This window comes from Vanacampus margaritifer, chromosome 2 (genome assembly GCF_051991255.1).
Source record: "Vanacampus margaritifer isolate UIUO_Vmar chromosome 2, RoL_Vmar_1.0, whole genome shotgun sequence".
NCBI classification, from domain to species: domain Eukaryota; kingdom Metazoa; phylum Chordata; class Actinopteri; order Syngnathiformes; family Syngnathidae; genus Vanacampus; species Vanacampus margaritifer.
In genome coordinates this window covers 37,078,142-37,089,260 of record NC_135433.1, presented here as the reverse complement: position 1 = coordinate 37,089,260, position 11,119 = coordinate 37,078,142, and the positions used below count along the sequence as shown (strand labels likewise).

The following is an 11,119-nucleotide window of genomic DNA, read 5'->3' as shown; positions in this document are numbered from 1 at the left end:
CTCACAATCACACCTATGGACAATTTGGAGTGTTCAATTAACCTGCCATGTATGTATTTGGAATGTGGGAGGAAAACGGAGTACTCGGAGAAAACCCACGCAAGCACGGGGGAGAACATGCATACTCCACCCAGGAAGGCCAAAGCCTGGACTCGATCTCACGTCCTCTGCACTGGAAGGCGGATGTGCTAAACAGTCATTTACCTTGCCGCCCCTTATTTCCAGATATTTTGTCATAATGATTTTATATATTCAAGTGTTTTTTTCCCATTGTCCTGATATTTGGGTACGGTATCTTTATTAATTCGAATATCTACTCGTGTCACTCAAAAGTGACCATTATCTTTTGTAAAAAGATGAATTGTCAGGAAGATGCATATCTTTAAAAAAAAAAAAAAAGGAACATGCATATTTAAATATCTGCATGTTCCATTCATTCATTCAGGGGAGAAGAGAGAGAAAAAATAGTGAACCCACGTGCGTGTACGTCACAATCCACACAAGCGTGGCCCCTCCTGAGTCACGTGACGCCAGCGCCGGCTGATGCTGCGAGCAGCAAGCGGACACACTGGAGAGAGTGTCAGCCTGCCTGCGAGCCTGCAAGCACCCGCCACATTTCTTTTTCTATACTCCCGCTCGGTGAGTACATCATTTGATCTCACATTTTCTTCTCTTGTTTTTTGTTTTTTCTTGTTTTGTTGTTGGTGTTTGGGCCACGGCTGTCGTGCGCGCATGCAATGCTTTCAATTGATCCCGGCACGTCCATGCAGGACACATACGTGCTCGTGGAATCGTTTGGATCCGCACGTCTATTTTAGCAGCATTCACCTTTTGCTCCGTCTCCCGCCCCTGGCATTCTCCAGTGGCTCCTTTTGCATTGATTTTGGGGCTATTTTACTCAGATTTTTGTGATTGTTTTTATTTTTGCAGCATTGGTGGTGGAAATGAAAAGCACTTTTGATTTTGGAGGATTTTGATTATTTCCCCAGCAGGTGACAATGGAACTTTGGTGGAGCTCTTCATGCAGACGCCAGGTGATTTTAATCAGTTCTTATTAAGGGGACATATTATGGAAAACATATACATTTTTTAATATAATTTTTTTTAAATGTTGAGATTAGAAAAAGTATACAATTATTTATTTATTTTTTTTATTTGAAAAAATACATCAAAACATTATGACAAAATATTACATCTGGAAACGAAAGTATATTTGATACCACTTTTTTCAGACTGATAACAGTATGAGTACTCAACTCTTGAGTAGTCACCGTTACCGATACCAAGTACCGATACTACTAGTACTTTTGATGCATAATGCCCCCCCCCAAAAGAAGACAGATAATTTTAAAGAAAGGTGTCTCTCTCTCTCTCTCTCTCTCTCTATATATATATATATACACCCCCATCCATCCATTTTCTTAACCGCTTGTCCTCACAAGGGTTGCGGGGGGTGCTGGAGCCTATCCCAGCTGGCTTCGGGCAGTAGGCGGGGTACACCCTGAACTGGTTCGCAGATATATATATATATATATATATATATAGCCCCCCAATATACAGTAGCATTTTCTCTTAAAATTGCATGAATTTAATAGCAATTTTCGAGTATTCTAATTTCTAGTTTCTGATTGCAAAACAGCCACAAGAGTATTGGCTGCCATCACGAGTAGCAGTACTTTGAAATAAGGCCCTGTATCAGACCGATACCTGATATTGGTACTTGCCCACTCTAGAAAATCTACAATGATGCCTTGAGATTTAAGTGACCCGATATACGAGTTTTTCAAGATACGAGCCATCATTTGGCCGATTTTTCATTTGACTTGCATGCACAAACTTGAGATACGTTTATGATGGTGTCGTTAGTTACAACATTTTAATAGGGAAAGATGATGGTTTGAATGAATCAGAACCGTATCTCAAGGCACCACTATACACAGTTACAGGACAACAAAACTAGACAATTAAATCTAATAAAAAGAGATTTGGAAAAAAATATATGACAAAATATGATGAAAAAAACATATAGAAAAATAATGGAAGAAAATCCAAAATTTTACTAAAAAAATATTCCATGAAAATCAGGTGTGCTGTTGGTGACGCGGTGTGATAGTGGTTAGCACGTTTGTCTCACAGTTTTGTGGTTCTGGATTTGAATTTCTTTTCTGGCCTTGTGTGTGGAATTTGCATGTTCACCCCGAGCCTGCCTGGGCCCTGTCTTTTGTAGTACCTGTTTCAAGTAGTGGCCACTCATCATGTTGAGAAACCAAGCCCCGACCCTGGTTGTCATGGTGATGAAAGTGGTTCCCTGAATTGACCCTGCAGTAGAGGGGATTTGGTGAGCAATGGCAAAACACCAGGGGTAAAAACTTTGAGTGTTTTGATGAAAGGATCTTGCAGTGATGTTAATATGACACCTTGGAACTGTTTTAAATTGTGAAAAAAATGCACAATAGGTATCCTTTAGGTTTAGAATATGAACTATATAAACTAATAAGAGGCTTTTTTTGGGGGTTTGAATTAAAGATGGACATACTGTACAGTAATAATTGATTATCAAGCAATTAAGCAGAAATGTGCAATAGAGTGCAATACTATGCTGGTTGATTCACTAAAATTTAGTTTGTTGTCTAAGGAAGACCTATGCGAAATTCGACCACATCTACTGTATGCTATGGCAAAACTCCTTCAGGCCACATTGCTCTGATCTCGAAACAGTGCCATGAGGTATGCCGTGAGACAGGAGTGACCAGACTTAGAAGTTTCTAAATCAGCTGCTTTTATTATTTTTTGCTTTGATTTGTGGGTGCAAATTTGATACTCAAATGGTGGTGTGGCTGGTGTCTCAACTCACTACACAAAAATAAATAGTTTGACAGATAACGTCAGTAAATATTCTTGAGGAAAATGGCTTCAATCTGTTTATTGCTACTCTCAGCTGAATGTAACTGTCAAACATAAAATCAAACAAAAATAATGACAAATTGTGTATTTAAAACAACTAAATAGCTTCTGCTAGCTTTATGCTAACATACTGTATAATGGAACATAGCAGTGACATGCTAAATTTCACATCAATAGTCGTGGTTTGAAAACCCTTTAAGCAATGTATATTTGAACACACAGTGGCACAAGACATGTAGACAGATAATATAACAATACACACACATTTACACAGTAACAGTCACTGAGTGGGAATTTGAATTACGAGCTTGGTCACAGAACAAATTAAACTCATTTGTCAAGGCACCACTGTACAGCGTCGAGCAGTCTCAGGATAGTTGGCCCAAAGGAGGTGTCAAACATCTTTATACCTGCCCGCTTGCGAACGGACCACAGCATTAAATATGCCACAAGACATGTAAACGGCATGGGGAGCACACAACGCCTATAAGAGCCTTATTTGTGCACATTTTCACACTTGATCAGATGCTTCCAGGTTCACTACAGATGTGGCGGTTGGCAGGATGAAGCTTAAAAAAATGCAAACAAAATAGAAAAAAAATACAAACAAGGCAGAGATGAATCAAAATACGAACTTCAAGGCCAACAAATTAAAACTCAAAGAAATACAAGGAAACAAAAACAAAAAAAAAACAAGGTGGCTGATTCCAATAAATTGTTTGCTGTCCTGGGTAATGAAGTGAGTCCAAATCCCATTGTGGTACGAGAAATTACTTATTTCGAATAACTAAATTAATGTTATAATAAATAAAGAGATACATATGTTTATAGTTGTCACTTTAAATTATGTTTTGCTATTTACGTTCTGTGTCCATTTCCCTCCCACCGTCTTTGCAACTCAGATCTCTCTGAGTTCAAAGGGGCATTCAAGTGCACACTTCCTGTTATGAGATTGGAAAAGTCCCAACTTCCCACCGTCCTTCAATTAGTGATGGGACGTAATGTGCCGGGGCTTCGGCGCGTGTGTCGAGTAATCCAGGAGGAAATTTCTGAAGCGCGTGTCGAGGCGTGATTTATTCCGAGCAAATGACGTCACTGATGACGTTTGACACTTCATGGGTTCAGGAAGTGGTTCGACTTTTGCAGAGTTTCACACAGCATATAAAGTGCAATGCTTCTCTGCAAAAGTTGAGTCAGTCAAAAAAAAGGAGGTTATCCCCGGTTTGGCAACACTAATAGCATGAAAAAAGGCAAAGTAGTTTCAGTAATTACGGTTTTAATTTTGGCCACCGGGAGGGGGGGGGGGGGGTGTGTACACATGAAGCCTCACGAGCAATACCTTTTTGTGAACCAATTTGATGGAAAGCTTCATCTGCCCATCACTACATTGAAAACTCACGACAAGATACACCCTGACAAAACATGATTGGCAAGAGGGGGCTGATTAGTTGACACAAGGGACCGAACTGACCACAACAAATGTACTGTGGAAAGGGACACTACTAAAAAAAAGTTATACATTTGAGGTACAATACACAATTTGTTTTTATCACACTTATCATTAGTTACTTTTTTTGAAAAATTGTCAATAATGGGCGGTTACAAAAGTCGCTAAGTCAGTCACACTGATTGTGCTTTTGTAGACTCACTGTTGGCAGTCCTATTAGTCCAAAGAACAACAACACATTCTGAGCAATAACCGCATAGTAATCAATAAAATGATTACTCGCCCAGCCCTATGATTAATCAATATTAACTTCCCTGATTGATCGATCAAGGAAATAAGGTTGCATAACCCGTTCCATAGGAGGAACGATGAAAACGATGAAAACATCACAGCGCGCATACAAAGTTGCTGTGCAGTCTCCACAAATTGGACATTTGCAGTGCAAATGTGTGCCGTGGAAAAACAAAAGTACCTGCCAATGGAGGCAGGCACAGCTGTGCTCCTCCTGAGCGCCCACACGCACATCTCATTGTGTGGCGTTGCGTCTGGACAACTGACAACCACTGTCAGACATCACACACTTGGCAACTTGAAAACAGCCTTAATGAGTTGGTGGCGGGGAGGGAATGGGGGGGATATTGGGGTGTGTAGTCCAAATAGTGGGCTTGTTCATTATGCAAACCTTGCTTGTAGATTGGATTCATTGCTTGACATTGAGCGTGCAGCTCAAATGCAAAACGCGTGTTGAGAACATGTAGGTCAGAAAAACCTCACGGCACACCAGCAAAAAAATATTTTTAAAAAAGTATATACGTACATATGATCTCATCTCAATGCACTCACACATTTATTTACACAGTGTGAAATCTGGGCCTGCATTGTATAAGCGGCAACAGGTGGATAGACTTTCTGCCATCTAGTGGAAGAACATGGCATTGTCATACTTAGCTCAAATCTCTTCCCATTGAAATGAATGAAAATGCCATTGCAGATAGAAGCTTTTTGCGGTTGTTCTGTTTGACGTGTCAAGCGTATTGCCTGGCAAAATACATTTTGTCGCCCAAACATTTTTATGTCATAAGTTGAGGGATGGGACCTGGAGTTGGTTGGTGTAATTATATTAATTTAAAGGCCTAGATACACCAATCCGACGTCGGGAGTCGGCACGCGCCCTCTGATCAGTGTTAAAATTACTGTGGTGAAGTCGGATCGAATTGGAATATGTCGGGGGGGCGCCAGCAAATTCAACATTTTGAATCGGCGTCGGGGGCATGTGATCACTGTGATTTCTTGTTAGCTAGCCAATCTGCGCACGGGGCAAGAAGAGCAAATGACAACACGGATAAACAGTACTCAACTCAACTTTTTGGTTTTAGGGACGGCACACGTGAATATTAAAGTCCCCCATAAAGAGGATATGTTCATATTTCAGCATGATTTCGCCAAGAAGATTTGCAAAGTCGTTTAAAAAGTCGGTAAATGACACAGCACAGCATAGTGACAGTTTGGCCGCCTTCAAAGAAGGTGGCTTTAAAGCTGTGATCGATTTTATTTTATTTTTTTAATGGTCGCCGTTCCTCCTCCTCGGACCGACGTCCTCGGAGCGTCCAAGTAAGCACAGCCAGGCGGTAGTAATTCAATCATAGTGGTGGACTCACCAGCAACAGTCCAGGTCTGCGTCAGGCAGAGGAAATCCAAGTTGTTGGAAAGGAAAAACTCCCTCAAAATAAAAGTTTTGTTTGTCAATGACCGCGCAATTAACAGCGCGATCCTTGTGGGAGCAGCAGGGGTGCATGGCCCTTCCGTTCGGCGGTCTCGAGGAAGCTCCTTCAGAAGCTGGAGGTCGGCACCGCGTCCAAAACGCGGAGAGCAGCGCGGCTGAAGCTTTTCGGGTGAACCGACGATCGGTAGCAGCCAGGAGTCGACAAAGTCCAGGATACGCCACAACGGCGTACATCAATGCCTACACTGTAAAAATGGGGAGTGATATTTACTTGAAAAAGCCTAGTAAAGATTGATGCACTCATTAAATAAATTCTGAGTAAATTTAACAAAGACTTTAGAATTTCTGATGTAAAAAAAACCTTACTAGATTTTATCAAGTAAATACCGTCAGTAAATCCTGAACGTCCGAGCTCATCTTCATCAGTCTCTGCAGTCGGCCTCACTTCATAGACGGATGTCCTCTTGTGGCTCTCAGCCATTTTCAAAGTATGCAGTGAGATGGGTGGAGCTACAACGATGAATGTCTGAATCCGAAGCACAAGCGGCTACATGCTACAAACACTTGAAGTGGAACGAGCACGCACGACGTCATTACGGCAGAATGATTGACGGAATCGAGAACCAATCGTTAAGATGATCCGCCCGGAAGATGCAGTGACAAAAGATCCTTGAATACACCTTTAACATTATAGAGATGATAACAGACGGAATTTTCATAATTTTTGTTATTGATTTGAATTTGAGCGAAAACATAGAATTTAAAAAAACAACAGTTTCATGCAGGTTGCTGTTAACCTGTTTGACAAGTAACTCCAGTATAATGGATGAAAAAACTGGCGTTGCAGAACAATTTGAACATCTTTGTACTTGATCATTTTAATTTGACATCATCACACGCCAGAATCATCCAAACAGAAAGCAAAGATCAGGGACATCCACTGCAAATGTTTTTTTCCCCGTCCTTAAACCTACCCTTTCAGAATAAGCTATTCCACATTTGTGCATACGACTCCCTATTGGAGGTTGAAAGTTATACCACAGTTTAACGGTATACTACGATCATGCACACCAATTGTGGGGGAAAAAAACATTCCTTTATACCTGCTATCTCTTCTGCCACTATACCGCTTTCATGCATTTGAGCCTAAGAGTATATGATTACAGCTTATTATTTACACATTTGCAGCCTTCTCTTTTTATTTTATTTTTTTATTTTCCCCTTGCCCTCTTGTGGTTAGATCAGAGGATGTCGTTGATATTTGTCAGCTGTGGGCGTGTGAATCTCTTTGAGACTCTTTTGTGAAGAAACATTTTTAACATTTGGAGTTTTCGTTCCAGCCTTGTAAAGTGGAAGTAATGCATCTTGTAAAGAGGCTGACCAGACCACTATTAAAACAAATTTGAAATTGATTTTTTTTTTTATGGTTGATTGCTCTATTAAAAAAAGAAAGAAAAAGAGAGAAAAAATCCCATATTTCCAACTTTAAATTTTGCTTTGGTTTTACCATAGTCTTCCCATCCTTGGCGGAGGTAATGAAATGAAGATGACACCATCTCTCCCCTAAATCATCATCTAAAGACAGGACATTTGACATCTTTTCCAGCCCGCAGATTTTTTCATGCTGGACATCAGGTCAGGCTAGCTGAGCATGAAATGTGCCGCTAAGCAAACAATGCTTATCTCTTGCCAGAGATGAGGCTGTGCAATAGCCAGCTTTAGGTACACATGCACTGAATCACTATGAGCCACAAGCAGCGAATGAAGTTAAGGCAGGCAAACAGACATCTTTAAAGCTGGACTTAAGCCTGTTTTCTGGCCTAGTGGAGGCCTACACTCACACAATAAAAGAAGCCTTAAGGAATATGCCTTTTTCCGTTTGGCCCCTTGAATAGGTACAAACAATTATCCTAGGAATCTGGTCATTTTTCTTTTGTGTTTGCGATCTGTCATGGCCAGTGTACAGGTGCTTGAACTTTTTTTTTTTTTTTTAATGGTGTGGGATGTTAGCAGTTGGAAGAACTCTCTTGCTCTCTAGGGTGGTGGGGGGTGTAGTTTGTTTGTGGATGGATATATTTGGCCATATATGCTACCGGGGAGCACGGAAATGTCGGATCCCCATTTCTTGACATTTTTGTGTTGCGCGGTTGTGGGTTGGCGATAACCTCTGATTCTTGCGTCTTATGCTTAGAAAGTGTTTAAAACCAGCCTTGAGCCAGTGGAAAGGTCATAATAGAGATTAGTTTCTCACGTGTTTCCGTACGCCCGCATGTGGGAGTCCAGCAACTGGGAAGGGAGACGTACTTCCGCTAGACGAAAAAGCGGAGCGAACGTGTCAACATTTACAAGCAGACCACTGGCACCGTGTTCCATTATGCATGTGCCAATGCCCACTGTTCCCTATTAGAGGCACTCTCCTTTTTTCGCCACGCTAAAATGTATCTTTCAACACAGCTGCCGGCCGTCTTTTCACAAACAACAGGCTCAGTGTGCGAGCGCCGTCTGTCGCGAGGCAGTGCCATTAGCCCCGCGGCGTCTTCATCTCAACGCCGGCATCCTCTCGTCTCAACTACCCCCTCCCCTTTTAGAGGAGATGCCGTTTGATTTCAGCACCGTGGGCAGCCGCCAGGACTTTATTACGCCCTTTTCTCGCCTCAGCGTCTGGAGCGTCTTTGCTCACTAACCCCTTGGCCTCTCCGCCGCCACGCACCGCACGAGTCTGATGCTATTTCAAGCTCTGTGACCCCCATTCAGCGGGCTCAAAAAGAGGTTTCATCCCAAGATAAGAAACAAAATGAGAATTCACGTGGGGACAATGGCTTCCTGTGTTCCTTTTAGAATAACTTTTTCTTAATCTGACAGGAGGGAAACGATTTAGGTGTGTGTGTGGCTATGTGTTACTACTCCACAGTAAGCAATGTGATGCAGTGAGAGGGCGCACAAAATATACATGTGAGCCTTACCTTTACAAAAAACAACTATAATCATTTATTTTATAAGTAAAGCATGAGAAGTTAACTCCTCAGTCTACCACTTTATTCAAATGCACTATATTCAGTCACTAGTGGGAGTAGAAAGCTAGTGCAAAAACTAGCGTAAGAAGCTAAAGTGAAGTGTCTTTACTCCGTGCTCCTTCTTGTCAAACAGCACAAACAGATGGACTCAAATGTACCGCATCGGTCACAGAAGATCCAAATCAAAGTCGTTTGTCAAAAAGTTGGTCAGTACCAGCTGTGGCTGAGAATTCTATCAATTAAACTCGAACGGGAACACAAAACAGAAGGTTAAACCTCCCATATTTCAATTGGTATCAGCAAGGTTTTGTTTTTTTCTCATTTCCTTGGCAACACTTGGCCTTTAGCAGAGATCCTGATACTAGTTTATATTGCCTTTTTGTCTTATTTGGTGTTTTGGACACGTACATGTGCACGACCTTGAGTAGGTGCTCCATCTTTGAAGTGGCATTTCGTTGTATTTTTCCTCGTCAGAGTTCAGAAAATTCCTATTTCCTGTTTTTCTTGCGATGCAATTTCAGAAAACCTCTTAAAAATGTTTGACGCAAGACTTTCTTGTGGTTACACTTTTGTGGATGTAGTATTCATCTTCGTAAAATGGCCTCAGGGAACATTAGGCGGCAGCAGCCTTTGCTGTCAAATTTGATTCAGAAATTACATCATTTGAATAAATCTAAATTTTTCTTTACAAAGGAGAGGGACGGATGTATTATTCCTATTCTTCCTCCTAGTGTGAAAGATGGGTGGGCGGGAGACCTGCAGGTGACTGCGATTGTGAGATTCTAACACATGCCGTGACTTCCTCCTATTTCCAGTCACAGAGCGATTCCTCCACTTTTGCTGCCAAACATAGCCTCTCCTCCACTAGGCTTAACAAAGTGGGTTACTAGAGCAGCAAGTAATTAGCTCGTAGCCAAACATGCTAATGTTGACGACAGAAAAACTGCAACGCAAAGTGATCACTTGGGACGGCATTGACCATTTTGGATGACAGATGAAAGGCGAAGTGTGATTCTCATGTTATTATCTCATTCTAGGAAGGCATTGAAAAGGAAACTACTGGGACTTTCTCTCTGCTATGTATTGCTGCTAACCTAGCGCTAAATGCTAATGTGACAATCTTCACTTCAGTGCTCCTTTTTGTCTGAATGTTTTAATTCACCATTACATACATTTATAATATTGGTACTGAAAGTACATCCTTGATAGGATATGACTGAATTATTAATTCAATGATGCCTTAAAATACTAATTTCATTCACAATGTGATCACACTTGTAACTAGGGTGGCCACTTCCATAAGGTCAAAAAGGAGGACATATTAAAAAAAAAAAATGATGTGTTCCATCGCTATAACACGGTTCACTTTTCACTTTCTCGCTGTGTTCCCTGATTTTTTTAGAGCAATTTTGTTTACAGTAAGGTGCTTATTTTCTAAACTTTATGAAGGTTTGAAGTTGAACATTGAGAATGTCTAAATGAGAAAAACGTGACAAAATGTAAATGCCTCGATGAGAAAAGTGTGTAAACCGTGTGGTGAGGCGTTTTAGAGCCTTAAAACATTTATAACAAATGTAAAACAAAGCTATAACTACTTTGCCGATTTCATTTATTAACTCTTTGACCGCCAAAAACGTTTAATAACGTTTAGTAAAATCCAAATGAGTGCCTCCAAAAACGTTAAAAGACGTTAACTATGTTTTTTAATGGAAACGGGTGGAGGAAAGCCTTGGCCAGCTGTGCTGAAAGTAGCAAGCAGATCGAGTTAGTATAATGACTATTTATGGGCACTAGATGGCAGCGATGACTCTCTTTGGACAAGATTGGGTAGGCGTCAGTAGAAGACGTGAGGCGGAGCTAGAGTGTTGAGGGGACAATGGCTGAGGAAGCGAAAATGGCGACCGGTTGCAAACAGCTCACGCTTGAGCATTTTTTTCAAAGACGAAAAGCATCAACCAATGCTAAAGAGCACATTGATGACGACGATGATGATGATGGTGACTCCGAGGTTGACGCCGAAGTTGGAAGCGT

General features: G+C 41.2%; 1 protein-coding gene across 7 annotated transcripts in view; it reads left to right on the top strand.

Moving 5' to 3' along the window:
- The first annotated feature begins 502 nt into the window (after positions 1 to 502).
- Positions 503 to 11,119, top strand: part of LOC144043678 (RNA-binding Raly-like protein) — a 79,255-nt gene continuing 68,638 nt past the window's right edge. For 3 of the 7 annotated variants that reach the window (XR_013291141.1, XR_013291137.1, XM_077557571.1), the window contains exon 1: positions 503 to 639. The gene's annotated coding sequence lies outside the window, so the exon portion shown is untranslated. Of the gene's footprint in view, positions 640 to 666; positions 1,035 to 11,119 lie in introns of those variants that run through there. The other 4 variants (XR_013291142.1, XR_013291139.1, XR_013291138.1 and 1 more) reach the window with 2 other exon arrangements.